Below are 22386 nucleotides of genomic sequence, written 5' to 3' on the forward strand. Positions count from 1 at the left end.
CTGATACCATCAGCTAACAAAATAGAATTGCAATCCCTGTCCCATTTTTATGGGCCCCGTGACTCTAGATTTCTTGTTTGAAAGAATGGAAGGGAACATAATCCAAGAAGATAACTTTTGTTGGATTTCTCAAAAGACTTATTCGGTGGGGGTTTTGAGCCAGACTTGCTTCATTGTGAAATAAAATTTATGTTTCTTATGTCTCAGAGTAATTTGTACCATTAGTGTAGGATGGAATGTTCATGATTTCCTTTTCCTTTTCACTCAAACCCACAAAGTATTTCTCCATTCAAAATGTGTATCTTGTTTCAACACGCCAAGTGCCAAAGCATTTAGGTTAAGTTTTTGTAGCAGGAGATTAATTTACTTAATAAATCCAACAAATAAATTGAACTTACATTTTGATCCCTTCTCCAGGGAATCTTTACCAACTGAGCCCCCTCCAGTATTCTCGGGCTTCCCTGGTGACTCAGATGGTAAAGAATCCACCTGCAATGCAGGAGACCTGGGTTCGATCCCTGGGTTGGGAAGATCCCCTGGAGGAGGGTATGGCAACCCACTCTAGTATTGCCTGGAGAATCCCCATGGATGGAGAAGCCTGGCGGGTTACGGTCCATGGGGTCTCAAAGAGTCGGACGCGACTGAGCGACTAGGCACAGCACATACATTTTGATCCAGATACTGTTATAGGCCATTGGGATGAATCAAAGGGCAAAGATAAATCCCTGCCCTCCTTGGAGCTTGCTTTTTAGCTTGTGGACAGACAATAAACAGTACATTACCAAATGGAACATGAGAGTGATTAGTAGGCATCTCAGAGTAAAGAGATATAGCACATTTTAATCTCTTGGCTACATTAAACCTAGAAGGAGGCAAATATATCTGTGTTATGCAGAATATATCAAATAAGAGGGTGCAATTCCATGACTTTTAAGAAAATGGCCCTTTGTAAGCGTACATAGAGAATTCCTAAAATTGTCCACAATAGTGGTCTTAAGGTATCATTGAAAATCATGCCAAAAGTAGCAGATTTGTAGAAGAGACATTGGATTCCAAACATTTTGCAGCTTGTAAACAGAGTAGCACATTGACAAGAGGTAAGGACATTAAAAATACAACAGAAGAATGAATTTCTTGCTTTCCTTAAGCTAAAGACTATTTTGAACTTGGAGTGTTAATGACAGTCTCCAAGGATAGAGACTATTTCAATTAGCCTTTGAAATTTTTTCCCATTACAGTAAACTTCCTGAAATGTGTACAGATGGAGAGCGGTTTTGTCTGATAGGCTGAGAGTGATTATACTGTGTGTTGGCTTTAATATAGGCCAGTGTCTATACAGAGTGAGGATGATTTGACAGCTTTCGTTGAGATGGGTCTGCTGGATTTGGAGTATTGGTTTTAGCAGGTGACTCTGTGGGGAGGGGCCTAAGGAGCAGACAATCAGGTGTTATAAGAAAAGAGAGAATTAAAAAGTGTGAGGATGTAAGATTTAAGGATCCCTGGCCATTTAGGAAAAGAGAGGATAGAATAAAGGGCTAGGAAAGGGGAGAGCTGGGAAGCCGTTATTTAGTATGTCCAGAGCTGAGCTGGATCAGGCCAGGGAGAGTGTTCAAGGGATTTGTGGGGCCAGAAGGCTAGAGATGAGGATCTTCCCATTGGAGTTAGGGGAAGGAGTTTTGACCTAGAACTGAGAACTGCTAGCTGAAGACTAGCAAAGGATATTTAGGGGATTCTAAGGTTTATCGTCTGGCTCTTCAGATTTCCATAAAAGGGGATTTTAATCCATGCCTGAAAGGTAAAAAAATAATTAGCTGCTAAAACATATGCCATGCTATGGCTATGGCACTGCTACTCTAAACAGAGATGTTGTCTTTACCCTAGGTATAGTTATCTCAGGATATAAATGATCCAACATAGGCTTATTGCAAAGAGTAGATAGTTGAGATCTTTCTGGAATTTTGAATTCAAAGTAGCTATTCAATTATAGCTGCAGTTCGATGGTTCTTTCAGTTTTCAGTTATTTTGTCCTCCACTGAGAAGTCAGGTCATGTTTTATGTTGGCATAATATGTGAAAAGTTGAACTAGAGCCTGCAGGTGTTGTTTACTTGTCACTTTGTGTGTATATGTGTTGTCATATATAGCATATAGCTATTATACTATGAAGTAAATGAATATATGATTATAGTTATATTAATATATGTTAGTTGTTATATATATGCATAGTTAATATAACTACATATGTAATGCAAAGTGAAAAGAAATATATATAGTTATATATCTTATATGTGGATTTCCCAGGTGGCGCTGCTGATAAAGAACCCACCTGCCAATGCAGGACACATAAGAGACACAGGGAGATGAGGGGTTCCATCCCTGGGTCAGGAAGATTCCTTGCAGGAGGGCATGGCAACCCACTCCAGTATTCTTGCCTGGAGAATCCCATGGACAGGGGAGATTGGCAGGCTATTGTCCACAGGGTCACAAAGAGTTGGACACAACTGAAGTGACTTAGCACACATGTTATATGTAACTATAAATAAGTATATATATATATATATATATATATGTGTGTGTGTGTGTGTGTGTATAAATATAAAATATATAGTTTTTTATAACTTTAAATAATTTTATATGATTTTGAAAAGGTACATTTTACTCTTTAAAAAAGCTAAACTTATTATTTGGAAATACTATCACTAAATGGTAGATGACTAGTGTTTGAGCCACAAGATTTTAATTTTTCCCACTTAAGACGAGGTTTTCTGTTCAAACTCCAGAAGTAATTTTCCTTCTCTCTCTCTCAGTTAATAAATACACATATATGTAAATATGTACACATAAATGCATAGACATAGAGGTATAAATGCACTCCTACATACACACTAACATATTCACCTTAAAAAGACCAATTGAGCATGAGAAACACTATGTTAAATATGGTAGTCTGGAGCAATTTTCTAATGAAATAATTTAGTACATTTTTCACTAACCTTTTATCTGTCACCACTTTTTCTAATTTTAATATATTTCACACCCAGACTTGAATTACCAAATTTGATTTAAAGCTCACCCATTTCTCTTCCTGGAGTGATTTCATGACTCTGGGACCTCAAGCTCTTGGATCAAAGCTTTGCTACAACTCAGCAGCTGTCTTAACTACTCTAGAGAGAGCAGTTTGAGTCCTTCCAAGCTAATCAAAGAGAAGGTGTTATCTTGCCTTTCTCACACTTCTGCTCTAAGAACATCTGCTTCCTGTCTTCTGTATGCATAGCCTAATAGGAAGAAAATGTGTAATAGAGGGTGATTATATTGAGAGGATAAATAGCCTCCCAGTTAGATCTTCTTCAGTCCACAAAAGTCTTCTTGCCATTTTGCTCTTGATATATTTGAAAGTGGTTGATTAATCATGGTGCACTAGTGAGGTTGCTGGACAAGGGGTCAGGCGATCTTAATGATTGTCCAACTCTGCTGAGAGACAGCTGTGTCATTTTGGGCAAATTGTTGTTTCTCTGATTCCCCGTGATTTCACATGTAAAATGAGACAATGGGATATTATGATCTTAAATTTCTTTAAACTTCTATGATACTAAATCTATTCCTGACAACTTTCTTATCATAATGATTTTATATATATGTAGTGATTTTTCTCAAGTCATAGCTAGCTGACTTTAGCCCTAATCATTATATTCATTTACAACCTTTGTAACAATTGAAATTACAAGATTCCTGCATGTGGAATCTTAAAAAACAAAATAGACCAAAAAAGCAAAACAGAAGCAAACTCATAGATAACAGAAAACAAACTGGTAGGTTGTTTCTTTAATGTCCCTAATCTTTAAGTCAATGAATCCTCAGTCTCCCAAGTCTGAGGAAAATGTGCAGGACTCTGGGTCCTCACCTAGATGCCTAGAGAGTGTCTGCCTCTTGGGAAGGGCTTGAAATCCAAAGATCCAAAGTGCTAACAGTATACTTTATGAACAATGGATTTAACTTTAAAAACAGGTGAAAGTGATAGTGAAAGTTGCTCAGTTGTGTCTGACTCTTTGCTACTACATGGATTATAGAGTTCATGAAATTCTCCAGGTGAGAACACTAGAGTGGGTATCTTCTCAACCCAGGGATTGAACCCAGGTTTCCTGCATTGCAGGTGGATTCTTACCATCTGAGCCACCAGGGAAGCCCAAGAATACTGGAGTGGGTAGCATATCTCTTTTCCAGAGGACCTTCCTGATCCAGGAATCAAACTGGGGTCTCCTGCATTGCAGGTGGATTCTTTACCAGCTGAGCTAGGTGCTATGTCTGAAAAATGAAGTCTAGCTGATTAGATTTAGGGCTTCCAAAAGCTACATGTATTAATATAGGTCTTCCTCTGGGCACCCATAACACCAGGTACATTGATTTTCACTGCATTCAAGTTCACTTTTATGCGTTCCCCAAAGACAGCAGTTTCTTAAGAGCTGATGTAATTTTCTTTTATTGTGAACTGAACATTTTAGCCATTATGTCTTCAAGGCTTTGTTCTAAGATCTGTACATGCCATGTTTCAGTATTGTCATTTGTTCATAATTAGTCTTATGTTTACGTACTGAAATTGTAATATGACCTTCTGCTCCAGCTCATACTTTCTCCACCCCAAATTCTAGGCTAATTCTAGGAAGACATATTTCTTCTGATATATGCCTGCTCCCACCTGAATCTTTCATTTAGTTGTGGCCTTACACATTGGCCAAATTTTCTGGTTATCTACCTCAAATAATTTGATGAATGCTAACGCTTCCCAGGTGGCGCTAGGAGTAAAGAACCAGCCTGCCAATGCAGGAGATGTAAGAGATGCAGTTTCCATCCCTGGGTTGGAAAGATTCCCTGGAGAATGAAATGGCAACCCACTCCAGTATTCTTGTCTGGAGAATCCCATGGACAGAGGAACCTAGCAGTCCATGGAATCACCAAGAGTCAGACACAACTGAAGTGACTGAGCGCATACTCAATGATGTTACTAGATTCTTTGCTGGATCACGAGGGTCTACAGTTCCACCGCTGAAGATGTATTCCTATTTTAGTCTGTTCAGGCTTCTATAACAATTTACCATAGATTGGGCAGCTTACAAACAACAGAAATTTATTTCACACAATTTAATTCTGGGGGCTGGGGAGGCCAACATTGATGTGCTGGCAGATTCAGTGTCTGATGAAAACCCACTTCCTGGTTGCTGTGTGCTCACATGGCAAAAAAGTGGAAGTCTGGTCTCTTTTGGACTTCCCTGGTGGCTCAGATGGTAAAGCATCTGCCTACAATGTGGGAGACCTGGGTTCGATCCCTGGGTCAGGAAGATCTCCTGGAGAAGAACATGGCAACCCACTCCAGTGCTCTTGCCTGGAAAATCCCATGGACAGAGGAGCCTGGTAGGCTACAGTCCATGGGGTCGCAAAGAGTTGGACATGACTGAGCGACTTCATTTCACTTTCACTGGTCTCTTTAGCTACACCCTCATGACCTAATCACTTCCCCAAGCCCCATCTCTTGATACTATCATGTTGAAGATTGGACTTCCAACATACGAATTGGGGAAAGTGAAAGTTAGAGTCACTCAGTTGTGTCCAACTCTTTGCAACCCCAGGGACTATACAGTCCATGGGATTCTCTAGACCCGAGTACTGGAGTGGGTAGCCTTTCCCTTCTCCAGGGGATTTTCCCAACCCAGGGATCGAACCCAGGTCTCCTGCATTGCTGTCAGATTCTTTACCAGCTGAGCCACAAGGGAAGCCCATGAATTGGGGAGAGGGACATAAATATTCAGTCCTTACTCCCTCTGTTATTATGCTACTTCCAAGACCTCAAACATTGTGAGACTGAACACATTGTGAAATCAATGTGTTATCGAGGGATAACACATTTGCCTAAAATGAAGTTTGTTGATTTCATTGTGCTTGCTTCCACGAGCTGTAATGATCTATGGTCTCAAGTCACCAGTAGCTTAGGTGAGCAAGACCTGTGGGTTGTTACTTGGTCTGTGGTTCCCTGGCCACAGTTCGCTGTATGTAGTAAGCACGTAGACTGTCAGCATGAACCTCAGTGGGTGAGGGAGGAAAGCTTTGCTTTTAACAAACTGTTTGAAGCAACAGTGACAGTCTTCATGCTGCCCTCTCCACCTGCCCCTCTCTTTTCACCCCACCTCATGACACATTTTCCCGTCCTCCTCTTTACCACCTCTGTCTTAAATATTTCTGTGACCCTCCCACCTACACTCCCTCCAAAATCAACCATCCTTTTGATAAAATGATGACTCAGAATTTTAGTTCATTTAAATCTAAATGATATGGTTTGAAGGTAAACATATGTGAAAGTTTGCTTTACCTTGTGTAACAGCTGTTTATGTGAAAAGTTGTTTGTCAACTGAATTTTTGGAAATGTAAATATGTTTTAAGTGCTCCAAGGAAAATTTTATTTAAAGGAACCCAGCAGTGAGACTTTCAGAAAGACTCTCTTTTTGGAATATAAGTAATACAAATTGTTCTTTGAGTTTGGAGTTTAAGGAAAGTCTCCCTTTTTTTATTATTATTATTTACAGATGATGTTCTGTTTGATAGAAATGAAATGTGTTCTTTTTACACGATGAGGGTTATTTTCAGATTATGATGCAATAGTTCACAGTATGAACCTGAATTAATTCTCAAAACTTGTTAATAAGTTAATCAGTCTCAATCTCTGTCTCTTTCTCTCTCACACAAACATACACACACATACACAAACACACAAACACACTTGTGACATAAATATATGTATAAATTACATTGCAATTGAAGTGTGGAAGGAAAGGAGGGAGTGTGTAATTAATTCCGAGTAGTGAGAGAGACTGAGAAAATTGAGGAATTTTGAAGAGTCTAAGTAATAAATGACAAAACAATTTGCAGATCTTGATGGGAATTTTCTCTGTGGACTGTTTTCCCTCTCCGTTATGGCTAGTTTGGAATTTTTCATGACACATGAAATAATGATTTTAGATTCTTTTAGATAGTTGGTACCATCACTTTGTGCTTGGTAACCTTTGTTTCATCTACCTAAGGGAATTTATTAGGAAGTCAAGGCTTACTTTTTTATAATTGATCTTTCTGCTAGAGTCCAGTGATATCTCTTTTAAAAACAAAAAAATTATATGGGCAAACTCATTTAATTTCCATCTATTCTGAAGTTCCCTCTTTTACTTAATATTCATTTTGTTGTCTGTAATAACATAATCACTCAGATTGTTTAAAAAAAAAAAACTGGGATGGGGGGATAGTTTTATACTCCACATCCTCAGACATCCTGCTGCATTTTTCTGGTTCCAGTCAGCCACGGGTCTCAGTAGGAAGATCTTGACAGATGACTATTGTCCATCTAAATGAAGTTAGTGCCATGTTTTTGCTGAGCAACTTCATTTGTCTCCTTTAAGTCCTGCAGATTACAGAGACACAGAACAATGCAAAGGATATCAGCTCTATGTCTCCTGCAAAGAACACAATTGATACAGAGTGAGAATGAGTCTCTCTGAAGTGCTTTACATCTTAGCCACCTGTTTTTATTTATTTATTTATTTTAATTGGAGTCTAATTAATTTACAATATTGTAGTGGTTTTGCCTTACATTGAGTTTTTTCTTCTTTCTTTTTTAATTGTCCATTTGATTATCAAGGTTTTTTACGTTTAAGTTTACTTTTAAAAGTTTTCGGCTATGCCATATGACTTCTGGGGTCTTAGTTCCTCAACGAGAGATTGAATTCGGGCCCTAGGCCATGGAAGTGCAGAGTCCTAACAATTGGATAATCAGGGAATTCCCTTGAGTTTTTCATAGGAATATAAGATACAGAAACTAATGATAGTGGTTAGATTTGTTTTATATTCCATTTGTGGCAACCCTGAACTTCTGACAGGTCTGAGACCAACTAAAACTTCCCATGGGAGTACTATCCTTTTTGAATTTTGCTAACTTAAAAGATGATAATTGAATATTATAAGCCAATGGAAAAGCTAAAGATTAGTACATAAACAATATAGTGGAAATCAGTTAAAGTTAGCCTCCTACCCTTCCTCCTGATATATCAAAATAAATCCCATAAAGGTTACAAATTTTTATGTAAAATATGAACATGTAAAGGCTTCCCAGGTGGCATTAGTGGTAAAGAACCCACAGGTGACACAAGAGACCCAGGGTCGATCCCTGGATTGGGACGATCCTCTGGAGTAGGAAATGGCAACCTGTTCCAGTGTTTTGCCTGAAATGTTCCATGGGTAGAGGAACCTGGCAGGCTGCAGTACATGGGTTTGCAAAGAGTTGAACATGACTGAGCGACTGAGCACACACACACATGAACATGCAAAACCCAAGGAAGAAAATGCAGGTCACTATTCATCTTATTCCTTTTGAGATGCTACAACAAAAATACCACAGACTGGGTGACTTAAACAACAGAACAACAAACATTTATTTCTCACAGCTCTGGAGGCTGAGAACTACAAGATCAAGGCATTGGCAGATTTGGTATCTGGTGAGATCTTGTTTCCTGTTTAATAGATAGCTGCCTTCTCACTGTGTCTTCACAAGGCAGAGGAAGGGTGCTAAAAGGGTGCCTCTTTTATAAGGGCACTAATCCTGTTCATGAGTGCTCTACCATTATGATCTAATCACTTCCTGGAGGCCCCATCTCCTAATACCATAACATTGGTTAGAATTTTGACACATGAATTTTGAGGGGACATGAACATTCAGTCCTTTGCACTATTAAACTAAAGAGACAGATTTCTTAGCATGAAAATCAATAGAACAAATGATGTAAAAATTGCTTTATTTTACATTAATATCTTTCACCTGTGGGAGGATTAATATTTTGGAACTGAGAGGATAGCCTGTAACAAGTATATTCCTACTTGGTTTCAATGGAATAGAGTAGAGAGCCCAGAAATAAATCTGAGCCCTTATCATTTATAAATCTATGATAAAGGAGACAAAAATAAACAATGGAGAAAATACAGTCTCTTCAATAAGTGGTTCTGAGAAAACTGGACAGCTACATGTAAAATAGTGAAATTAGAACATTTTCTCACACCATATATAAAAATAATTGCACTCATTTCACTTGTTAGCAAGGTAATGTTCAAAATCCTTCAAGCAAGGGTTCAACAGTATGTGAACTGAGAAATTCCAGAAAAGGCAGAGGAACCAGAGATCAAATTGCCAACATCCATTGGATTGCAGAAAAAGCAAGAGAATTCTGGAAAAACATCTATTGCTGCTTCATTGACTATGCTAAAGCCTTTGACTATGTGAATCATAGCCAACTGTGGAAAATTCTCCAAAAGATGGGAATACCAGACTACCTTACCTGCCTCCTGAGAAACCTGTATGTAGGTTAAGAAGCAACAGTTAGAACTGGACATGGAACAACTAATTGGGAAAGGAATACATCCAAATTGGGAAAGGAATACATAAAGGCTGTATATTGACACCCTGCTTATTTAACTTATATTCTGAGTATATCATGTGAAATGCTGGGCTGTATGAAGCACAAGCTGGGATCAAGACCGTGGGGAGAAATAATCAATAATCTCAGATATACAGATGATACCACCCTTATGGCAGAAACTGAAGAGAAACTAAAGAGCCTCTTGATAAGGGCGAAAGAGAAGAGTGAAAAAGCTGGCTTAAAAGTCAACATTCAAAAAATTAAGACCATAGCATCCAGTCCCATCACTTCATGGCAAATAGATGGGGAAACAATGGAAATATTGACAGACTTTATTTTCTTGGGCTCCAAAATCACTGTGGATGATGACTTCAGCCACAAAATTAAAAGACATTTGCTTCTTGGAAGGAAAACTATGAGAAACCCTAGACAGTATATAAAAAGGCAGAGACATCAGTTTGCCAACAAAGGTCCATCTAATCAAAGCTATATTTTTTCCAGTAGTCATGTACAGATGTGGGAGATAGGCCATAAAGATTGTTGAGCACCGAAGAATTGATGCTTTTAACTGTGGTGCTGGAGAAGGCTCTTGAACATTCCTTGAACAGCAAGGAGATCAAACCTGTCAATCCTAAAGAAAATTAACCCTGAATATTGGAGAAGGAAATGGCAACCCACTCCAGTATTCTTGCCTGGAAAATCCCATGGATGGAGGAGCCTCGTAGGCTACAGTCCATGGGGTCGCAAAGAGTTGGACACGACTGAGTGACTTCACACATTCACACACATTCATTGGAAGGATTGAGGCTGAAGCTGAAGTTCCAATGCTTTGGCCACCTGATATGAGGAACTGACTCATTGGAAAAGACGCTGATGCTGGGAGAGATTAAGGACAGGAGGAGAAAGGGGAACAGGGGATGAGATGGTTGGATGGCATTATTGACTCAGTGAACATGAGTTTGAGCAAGCTCCAGGAGATAGTGAAAGAGGGAAGCCTGGTGCTACAGTCCATACAGTCTCAAAGTGTTGAACACAACTGAGTGACTGAAAAACAACAAATACAAAAATAAACTCAAAATGGATTATAGACTTAAATGTAAGACCAGAGATCATAAAACTCCCACAGGAAAACATTGGCAGAACAATCTTAGGCATAAATTATAGCATTATTTTTTAGGATCTGTCTCCTATAGCAGACGGAGAAGGCAATGACAACCCACTCTAATACTCTTGCCTGGAAAATCCCACGGACGGAGGAGCCTGGTAGGCTACAGTCCATGGGGTCACGAAGAGTCGGACATGACTTGAGTGACTTCACTTTCACTTTTCACTTTCATGCATTGGAGAAGGAAATGGCAACCCACTCCAGTGTTCTTGCCTGGAGAATCCCAGGGATGGGGGAGCCCGGTGGGCTGCCGTCTATGGGGTCGCACAGAGTCGGACACGACTGAAGTGACTTAGCAACAGCAGCAGCAGCAGCCTATAGCAGAGGAAACAAAAGCAAAATAAACAAATGGGACTTAATTAAACTTAAAAGCTTTTGCACAGCATAGGAAATGATTGACAAAATGAAAACAACCTACTGAATGGGAGAAAATGTTTGCAAATGATTTGATAGATAAAGGGTTAATATCCAAAATACATAAACAACTCTTACAGTTCAACAGCAAAGAAAAGCCCATTCCAAACCCAAAAACCAAAAAAAAGAAAAAGGAAACCAAACAACCCAATTGAAAAATTGGCAGCAGCCCTGAATAGACATTTTTTTTTACAAAGAAGACATATAGATGAGCAACAGACACATGAAAAGGAAATGCAAATCAAAACCACAATGATATGTCACCTCACACTTGTTAGAATGGCTATCATAAAAAAGAATAGAAATAAAACATGTCTACTAGTGAGAATGTGGAGAAGGAACTAACTGGTGCAGCCACTATGGAAAACAGTATGAAAAATGCTCAAAAAAGCAAAAACAGAATTAATATATCATCCAGTATTTCTACTCTTGGGTATTTATCCAAAGGAAACAGGAACAATAATTTGAGAAGATACCAAGATACGGAAGCAACCTAAATATCCATCAACAGATAAGTGGATAAAGATGTGATGTGTATAGACACACACACACACACACACACACACACACACACATGTGCACACATAGTGGAAAACTACTCAGCCATAAAAAGAATAAAATCTTGCTATTTACAGCAAGATGGATGGACATGGAATGTATTATGGTTAGTGATGTACATCAGACAGGGAAAGACAAATACTGGATGTTGTCACCTCTGTGTGGAATCTAAGAAATAAAACAAATGACTATAACAAAACAGAAACAGATTTACAGGTAATAATGAACTAGTTTTTATAAGCAGGGACAGGGAAGGAAGAGGGTCAAGACAGAAGTAGGGAATTAAAAGATCCAGCCTACTCTGTATAATAATAAATAGGCTACAAAGATATATTGAGCAGCACAGGACAATATTTACATTAGACTTTGAATGGAGTATAATGTATAAAAATTTTGAATCACTATGTTGTACACCTGAAACTAATGTAATATTATAAATAAACTATGCGGGCCTGCTCAGCTGCTCATTTGTGTCCGACTCTTTGCGACCCTGTAGTTTGTAGCCTGCCAGGCTCCTCTGTCCATGAAATTTTCTAGGCAAGAATACTGGAGGAATGGGTTGCCATTTCCTTCTCCAGGGGTTCTTCCTGACCCAGGGATCAAACCTGCGTCTCATGTGTTTCCTTTATTGGCAAGCAGATTCTTCAACACTGAGCCACCTGGGAAGCCCATAAATAAGCAATACTTCAATCAAAACAAAGAGAAAATCGATAAAATGAATAATGCATGAAAAATTGCCTTATTTTACATTAATTTTGGAACTGTGGTAGAATTGTCTCTAGTTTCTGAATTGTAGATGTATTGCTGGCTGTTGTAACTTTCAAAGGTGTGATTCTCAGAGCCATTGCTGATGAACTAAATAAAGGTAATGTTCATGTCCTAGAATGTGAGGTGGGGAAAAGTTGTGTAAATAGCCTTACAAGCGTGTTTCAAGTCTATTAGCTTTTTGAAATCACATGGGAGTAGCACAAATTTTGCTCACATCAGTACCCTTAATTTATTACTTTTGGTCTCTCCTGCTGTATCTTTTAGGATAATTTATCACATTTCAACATTTATGAAATTATAACAGTGAAAACTGAACGTGGAAGGAGAGAGAAGAAAATAAAAGAGAGGAAGCATAAAATGAGAGGAAAAGAAGGAAAGGAGGAAGAAATGAGAAATGGAAGAAGTGGGAAACACCCTCTGTGCTAAGGTGAGGTTAGAAAAGCAGACTGGAGAATGAACTAACTGAAGAGGGGAGTGATGGAGTAGGTGGTGTGGAAATGGATCCTTCTTTTCAGTGTTTGACCTCAAGCTGTGGTCCCGTGTACATCATAACTGTCTCTAGAACCCCCAAACACTTGGTTCTACCCTCTGTTTCCAGTGGGTGGTGTGCTTGTCCTCCTCTCTTGGCATTCTTGATTGGCACCCTTTTCCTACTGTTTCAGGCCTTTAGCTTCTTCTGTATCAAGGACTGAACTTTCTCTGGATACTTCCCTCTCTGGTTAAGCTGGCAGTCCTTTCCTCAGTACAGACTCCTGGCATGCCCAACTCTGGTATTCAGCTTGTCTTCCCAGAGAAGCTGATTTTCCTGATTTCCCATTTGCCTAAATTTCAGTCTTTTGGCTGGTTGTAGCTTATACTTTATTCTGGTGTTGGCCTTTTGGAAGGGTTTCTCTGACACTTTACAGATTTCTTGGAGCAAAGGCTCCTTTGATCTCTGGGTTAACAGAGGCTTCTTCTGGCCACAGATCAGGCTTTTGGTTCTTTCTCTCCAGCTTGCTTATAGGATTGTCTTCCCACCTTGTCCTATTCCAGGCCTGCCTTACAGTTACAATCAGCCTCATGAAAAGTTGAAAACTACCTGGCTGTATCCCTGAGAGCCTAATTTTCTGTCTAATTATGTTATCCACTGGGTGGGTACCACCCTAAGAGGTAGCAGTAATTGTGGAATGAGCAGACAATAGTTAGGAAATTCCGTGCCTTCTAAGGGACTGGTGCCTGTCAAGGCAAATTCTGCAAGAGAAGGATGGAGTGGGACATCCCTGGTGGTACAGTGGTTAAAACTCTGTGCTCCCAGTGCAGGGAGCCTGAGTTTGATTACTGGTCAGAGAACTAGATCCTGCATGCTACAACGAAGATCCTGCATACTTCAACTAAGATCCAGTGCAAACAAAGAATAAAAGGAGAAGGAATAGGAATGAAAGAGAGAAAGATGGAGCTAGTAAAGAGCGAGGTGTATCTGTTCAAACAGCTAATATATATAATTCACTGATGAGACTTCCCTGGTGGTCCAGTTGTTAAGAATCTACTTTCCAGTGCAGAGGATGAAGGTTCCATCCCCAGTCAGGGAGTTAAGTAGTATACCATGGAGCAAATAAGCCTGCACTCTGCAACTATTGAGCCCCATTCCACAACTAGAGAGCCTGTGTGCTGCAATGAAGATCCTATGTGCTGCAACTAAGACCCAACCCACCCAAAAATAAAATAATTAAATATTAATAAACTCACTGGTAATTAGCACTGTTGATTCAATTTGTAAGATTTTTATAATACCACAGATTGTTTTAGTTAAAAATTTTAGACTTTGGCTACAGTATCTCATGTGAACTAACTGTGCTTGAGAAGGTCATGGTCATATAGTGCAGTGCACAGAAGTACTTTCTCTTGGGTGGAGCTCCTGAGATTATAGGTAGAGCTTCATGACCCAATTCCCATGCCAGGTGTGAAAAATGCATTTTTTTCATACCTTTGCCAGTTGGACAACCTTGTACGTCAAACTGCTTTTCATTCTGGTAAGTACTTTTCTTTATCTTTATTCTTCAAGACAGAATCTGCCTGCCTTGTATTTTTGGTCTGCTTGAGAGAAGCTGAGGTGAGGTAAGATCAGGGGCATTTCCTCTGAACAGCTTGCTGGACATTTATCTTTGACGTTTTCAGCTGAGTGTGCAAAAGTCTAGTCAGGCCAGTGAGGGCAGCTGGTGCTCTTTCTCCAGAATTGCATAACTGGCTCTTGGTCACCAAGAGAGTCTTTCTGGTCCTCTCTATGCATTTTAATTTTACTTCCTCTAGCTGTCTGCCCCCTGACACTTTCTTTTTTTTTATTTTTTATTTTTTATTAGTTGGAGGCTAATTACTTTACAACATTTCAGTGGGTTTTGTCATACATTGACATGAATCAGCCATAGAGTTACATGTATTCCCCATCCCGATCCCCCCCCACCTCCCTCTCCACCCGATTCCTCTGGGTCTTCCCAGTGCACCAGGCCCGAGCACTTGTCTCATGCATCCCACCTGGGCTGGTGATCTGTTTCACCATAGTTAATATACATGCTGTTCCTTCGAAACATCCCACCCTCACCTTCTCCTACAGAGTTCAAAAGTCTGTCTGTACTTCTGTGTCTCTTTTTCTGTTTTGCATATAGGGTTATCGTTACCATCTTTCTAAATTCCATATATATGTGTTAGTATGCTGTAATGTTCTTTATCTTTCTGGCTTACTTCACTCTGTATAATGGGCTCCAGTTTCATCCATCTCATTAGGACTGATTCAAATGAATTCTTTTTAATGGCTGAGTAATATTCCATGGTGTATATGTACCACAGCTTCCTTATCCATTCATCTGCTGATGGGCATCTAGGTTGCTTCCATGTCCTGGCTGTTATAAACAGTGCTGCAATGGACATTGGGGTGCACGTGTCTCTTTCAGATCTGGTTTCCTCAGTGTGTATGCCCAGAAGTGGGATTGCTGGGTCATATGGCAGTTCTATTTCCAGTTTTTTAAGAAATCTCCACACTGTTTTCCATAGCGGCTGTACTAGTTTGCATTCCCACCAACAGTGTAAGAGGGTTCCCTTTTCTCCACACCCTCTCCAGCATTTATTGCTTGTAGACTTTTGGATAGCAGCCACCCTGACTGGTGTGTAATGGTACCTCATTGTGGTTTTGATTTGCATTTCTCTAATAATGAGTGATGTTGAGCATCTTTTCATGTGTTTGTTAGCCATCTGTCTGTCTTCTTTGGAGAAATGTCTGTTTAGTTCTTTGGCCCATTTTTTGATTGGGTCATTTATTTTTCTGGAATTGAGCTGCAGGAGTTGCTTGTATATTTTTGAGATTAATCCTTTGTCTGTTTCTTCATTTGCTATTATTTTCTCCCAATCTGAGGGCTGTCTTTTCACCTTACTTATAGTTTCCTTTGTTGTGCAAAAGCTTTTAAGTTTAATTATGTCCCATTTGTTTATTTTTGCTTTTATTTCCAATATTCTGGGAGGTGGGTCATAGAGGATCCTGCTGTGATTTATGTCGGAGAATGTTTTGCCTTTGTTCTCCTCTAGGAGTTTTATAGTTTCTGGTCTTACATTTAGATCTTTAATCCATTTTGAGTTTATTTTTGTGTATGGTGTTAGAAAGTGTTCTAGTTTCATTCTTTTACAAGTGGTTGACCAGTTTTCCCAGCACCACTTGTTCAAGAGGTTGTCTTTTTTCCATTGTATATCCTTGCCTCCTTTGTCAAAGATAAGGTGTCCATAGGTTCGTGGATTTATCTCTGGGCTTTCTATTCTGTTCCATTGATCTATATTTCTGTCTTTGTGCCAGTACCATACTGTCTTGATGACTGTGGCTTTGTAGTAGAGTCTGAAGTCAGGCAGGTTGATTCCTCCAGTTCCATTCTTCTTTCTTAAGATTACTTTGGCTATTCAAGGTTTTTTGTATTTCCATACAAATTGTGAAATTCTTTGGTCTAGTTCTGTGAAAAATACCGTTGGTAGCTTGATAGGGATTGCATTGAATCTATAGATTGCTTTGGGTAGAATAGCCGTTTTGACAATATTGATTCTTCCAATCCATGAACACGGTATGTTTCTCCATCTGTTTGTGTCCTCTTTGATTTCTTTCATCAGTGTTTTATAGTTTTCTATGTATAGGTCTTTTGTTTCTTTAGGTAGATAAACTCCTAAGTATTTTATTCTTTTTGTTGCAATGGTGAATGGTATTGTTTCCTTAATTTCTCTTTCTGTTTTTTCATTGTTAGTATATAGGAATGCAAGGGATTTCTGCGTGTTAATTTTATATCCTGCAACTTTACTATATTCATTGATTAGCTCCAGTAATTTTCTGGAAGAGTCTTTAGGGTTTTCTATGTAGAGGATCATGTCATCTGCTCCCTGACACTTTCTAACATACTGTGTTCTCTCATGAAAACTTCTCTCTCATGGTAGTCTTTTTGATTTCTTAAGTACAACTTGTTGTAAAACTTCAAGACTGTGAGTCTTTAGTGATGACTTTGCTTTGATCCTGGGCCAACACTTTTCTTTTGAAAGGATATTCTTGTATAAGTATATTAAAACTACTGAAGGGGTCCTCCCCACGTTGACACAGTGAGGACAGAGGGCTGCTCCTTCCAGAAACCAAATTTCCAAGGAACCACAATTGGCTTCCTGCCCAAAAGAGTGCTGCAGATGTTGAACCACAGTGAGAAAGAATGGGTATGTCAGATGGAAAGACTGTGTTGGGTACATCTCATAAAAGGCAAAAAGCTACAGACCAGGATGGGATCAAGGAATAGAAATTCGGTATGTATTTTATAGTTTTTGCTTCTTTGTGAATATGTTAGGTGAAAAATTTAAAGCTCTTCTATTTGGAAGAGTTACTCAAACTGGCAACTAATAAAAATACACCCAATATTTCACTTTCTTGTAAATGAAATCTGAATTGTAGTTATCCTCATAGTTTGGGGTTTCTGAAAATACTTATGGGGCTCACATTCTGAAAATGTACTAGTTGATATGTTCCTTCCTCTAGTCTCTTTCAAAATCTTGGTTTGCAAATATCTGCTTTCTAAGTCATCAGCTAACATACATGTGAAAAATATACAATTTTAAACAACGTGAGCTTATATTCAATGAATGACCAAAGTTACTAATACAGGTACGTTGTGATATTAGCTGGTATTATTGTTGTGACGCATTTAAGCTAAATTTTAAAGAGGGTATTTAAAATAAGTTTAAAAATTGGAGAATTTTCTCTGATGTTTGCTTTGTAGGAATAGATTTTAAACCCACATTAGAAAACAGCAATACCAAGGTGTAAAAATGTTTGAAATATGGAGTTTGAACTACAAATTATAGTGTTTGAAGTCCAGGCTACTTGGATGGTAGAAAGGACAATGGAGACATACAGGGCCAGACAGGACAATGGAGACATACAGACCCAGAGAGGGCCATGCATGACTGATTGTCTTGTTGCTTCTTAAAATACATGTGAGCCAATGGTAATAATCTCACTGTTTTTCTCTTGTGTCAGTAGTTTGCCATTATATTTTAAAGTACAGAAATAGTATTGGCTCCAAAAACATATTTTATTAAGGCAAGTTGCAGCTCTTGTGTGTGCTTACATATTTTTGTCACATTAAATTCATAGTTATATTGTTTCTGTATCTCAGGAATATTTTTCAATTATCTGCCACACCTCTTATTTACTTGTGTTGCCCTAATGTCAAATACGACCACAACTATAAATTTCTGTGTAATAATCTGTTAACAAATATAGGCATCCCTTGACAGGTCTCCAGTAATATCAACTACAGTCACATATGCACAGTCAACACATAGAATCCCAACTGGACAACTGTGTTTTTATGACATAGTCAATTTCAAATATGTTTGAAATTGTGAAAAGCATGTGAATCATGGAATAAAGTCAGTACAAGAATTCTTTTTTCATCACACACAGCCCTCTCCCATCCCTTACCCCAACTGGGCTGACTAATAGAGTAAAACAATGCAACATACTTAAAGTACCTTGGATAGGTGTTGTATTATCAAAACTCATTAACACACTTTGTAGAAAGAAACCAACTTTGATGTCAATTTCATTGCCTATCTCTCAGGCTAAATTCCTTACTAGCAATCATTTTTTTTTTTTCTTCTCATTTCAGAGGAATAAATTCTCATTCAAAGAAGCTGAAGAGTGACTTGATATGTCTATCCCAGCCTGTTAATAGTGATGCTATCTGCTACAAATGGCTGAGGGACCTGCCTGGGGCCTTATTACTTGTGGTGAGCCCTACCGACATTTCCTGGAGCAGAGTTGATGCTGTGGCTGGACTGGCCCTTGTTGTTCTTATTTTGACTGTAGGACACCTCAGCAACAACCATTAGGGAACTTTGGGGGAGGAAAGGGGGGCGGGATTCTTACTTTCAGGTCCCAAGAGCCACACAGTGTGGTGGAGGTTGAGAGAGATGGTGGGACTGTGGATCTGGGCACCATATTCATTATAGTTGACAGTGGGATGCCTAGGGTTTTGAGGGTTCACTCTTTATTGGTGGATTTAAGACATAAGAGTGAGAATTAGAGAACAAGAAGGGAGAAGGGCGGTTACTCTAATGATCAGTTACCTACGTTTCCCAGAGCTCTCTAAAAGGGGATCTTCATGGGTAGGGACATCCTGTGTTCTTTATTAGTCAGTTTCCTAGTAGCTGTGTCATATAGCTGGCAGTGAGCTTATCTGAGGTGGATGTCTTTGAAATGATGCCTTCGGAATCAAAAACTTAATGTCAGGCACTTAGAGTACATTTGAAGACCAAGAAAGCAGCTGAAGCAGGAAAATAATCTATCTCCTATCCCTAAGCCTCTTGTGTGGCTACTAAAACCCTCTGACCTCTCCCCCAACATTAATATTTTTAACTTTTTTTGGTTTTACTAGGGTATATTCTACTTGAAATTTCAAAAAAGTTCAAATTAGAATTCATTTTTGAAATTAGAAGATGCCTATTTGCAAGTTATTTCATATTAAACAGACCCTTTAATGTGAGGTTGAATTTCGGTTATAAACTTGACATGAGTTAAAGCATGGCTCAGGTAGGTGATCAGTGTGAATAATCATATATGTTACTTTCTGGCGTGACCTTTAGTAGGAGAGACAAGGAGTTTATCAAATATCTCAAGAGTGGAAAATTCAATTTAAAAACTAATTCTTAGGAGGTCAGCATTTTCCATAAAACCCACTGTACCTTTGCCTTTATGAGTCTGACTAAGAAGGTGTTCTAAATTCATCTGTTTTGTGAGGGAAGACTCATTTGTTAGAGTGAAGAACGATTTTTCCATGCACTTCTTTGCCGGTTTTCAAAATAGCTGTGGCAAAGAGCCTGCTGGCAGGCAACCCCCAGTTCCATGGAAGGACTTTATTTTTTTAATCGGAGAACTTGTGATCCTTGACAGGTGGGCTCTAGCTGCTTAGTGTTTGATGCATATACTTGAACTGCTGCTGCTGCTGCTAAGTCGCTTCAGTCCTGTCCAACTGTGCGACCCCATAGACGGCAGCCCACCAAGCTCCACCATCCCTGGGATTCTCCAGGCAAGAACACGTGAGTGGGTTGCCTAAGGAATCCTTAATTCTACCCACTGAAGGGAAAGAAATCTTCTCATTAAGGTCCCACTGGAGGCTGATGTTCAGAAAGCTTCTGTGGCAACACCAAACCAGAAGTGTTTAGGAGGGGAAAGACTTAATGTAGAGAAAGTGGGAAGCAAAAAAGGGAAATTATTTGGTTAGCTGGAGTTCAAAGCCTACTTAGGCTTCCCTGGTGGTTCAGTGGTAAAGAATTTGCCTGCAATACAGGAGCTGCAGGAGGCACAGGTTTGATCCCTGGGTCAGGAAGATCCTCTGGAGGATGGCATGGCAACCCACTTCAGTATTCTTGCCTGAAGAATCCTATGGACAGAGGACCCTGGCAGGTTGCAGTCCAGGGGAGTCACAAAGAGTCAGACATGACTGAAGCGACTTACGATGCATGCACAAAGCCTACTTGGCTATTTGTGGTTAGTTGTCCTTTTTGTTTTGATTTCATAACCTTGAGTTATTTATAGGTTAAGACTTAGTTTGCTTATATGGGCCACCAAAACATTAAAGCCTCAGCACTCTAATGAACCCTCCTGTCCCCCTGTTCCTTTCCTTCTTCCCTCTTTTCCTTCCTTCATTTTTTTGTAGGATCCAAGTGGCTTGAATAAATTTAATCCTTAATAAAATTATTCTGGGTTTTTTTTATCACTTCAAATAAAGCTCACTACTTGAGCTACAATTTAAAAAGTTATACAAACATACAAAAAAAAAAAAAAAGAAAAACAAGTGATCACTATCACCATAAAACCTACTTTTAACCATTATTGGCAAAACCTAAGGATTCCTTGTGGTAACGTTTCTGAATTCCAGCTTAAACTTACCTTGAGCCTGGAGAAACCAAATGCTTTTATTCTGAGACATGTAACACTGTAGTTCAGAAATCCTTTCAATACAGGCTTAGTGGTTTATATTTCTAGCTTTGCAGAAGCATCTCTGTATCCTAGGTGAAATCAATTACATTCATTTGCATTCCCACTACAGTGAATGGGATCTTCTTGTACATTTCCAAAAGAATTGAAATCAGGACAGAGGCCAGGTAGCAAATAATTGTTGTTTTTCTGATTTGGTCTACTAAAATGACAGCTGTGTGTTTAAAATTCAAATTTAAAATGTAAACAATTCATTCAGGAGATTATGACATATTGTAATGCAAATATCCCAAGCTTCATCTAGTCAGAACTCAAAGCTGTTTTATTTAATCTGTCAACAAATATTCATTGCAAATTTGCTGGGTATTGGGAAACAAGCAAAGTGTCACAGAGCTATGTTCATTTTGATTTCCTGCCTTCTTCTCCTTATTTCCCTATTTCTCTTGCCCTTTTTCTATTCTTGGAGACTCTCTCTCATTGGTAGAGCTATATCCAGTCAGATCAGTTAATTTAAAATTTTTAGTCTTTTTCTACATATGTGCATTTCATCACTCTTGTCCTTTTCATTATAGATCAAACAGTTTCTCCCTCAAATATAGACCATTGAGATTGTTTCCCTACTGATTTCTGTACTGTTGGATTAAAGATAGTTTTCTTTCTGGAATTCACTATCCAAACAACCAGTGGAATGAGCTTGGCTGCTGATAGGGCTGCTCCCCAAGGGCTGGGATTAGACCATGGGAGAACACTAAAACAGAGTGAGTAATCTGGAAAGACCCTGGAAGCAGGCAAGAAGAGGAAGTCAGGACACATAAGCTGAATAGCAGGCTTGGTATCATGGTCACAGGCAGCAGGCTAGGGATAGAGAGGCAGGGTGGTGTCATGGGGTCCTTCCAGCAGGCATTAGGTTCTTTCTGATGCTGGACTCCAGATTCTATGAGGGCTGATAACTGCAAACCCTGGCATTGTATATCCTTCCCAAATGAGGCTAAGCTCCAACTCTATGCCTCAGCCAGTCTGATGTACTTACCTCTATCAGTATTTACTTTGCTCTTCTTCTTCATGTATTTGTTTATAATTTCTTTTTAAAAGTCTATCCAGCAATCTAAATGCAATTTAATGTTAGCTCTTTAAGCTTTTCCTGATTCACTTAGTTAGAAATATTTTTCTCTTTCAAATTCCCATTTTGGACAGGCAACGATGACTATTTATTGAGCACCTATATATGTACAATTTTAATTTGAGGTTTTTTGTTGAATTTAATTTGAGGTGTTTGTTGAATACTTATTTGAACCTTGTATAAAGGGTATCCTGATTTAAAGATGTGAATACTGATTCTAGAGAGTGATAGTACTGTGCCTTTTTAAGTTGTCATGACCAGTCTATTAGGATTCTGAAATAACATAAAAGTATAGAAAAGATTAAAGATGTCTTGGCTGAATGTCTTTTTGGAGATTTTGTTGGCCACATGATGCTCAGTCTATTATAGAACTCAGATAATATCCTGGTGTAATATTGACTGAAGAGAAGGAGACATTCATAATAAGTTTATAAG

Source organism: Dama dama, chromosome 9 (genome assembly GCF_033118175.1).
Source record: "Dama dama isolate Ldn47 chromosome 9, ASM3311817v1, whole genome shotgun sequence".
Classification (NCBI taxonomy): domain Eukaryota; kingdom Metazoa; phylum Chordata; class Mammalia; order Artiodactyla; family Cervidae; genus Dama; species Dama dama.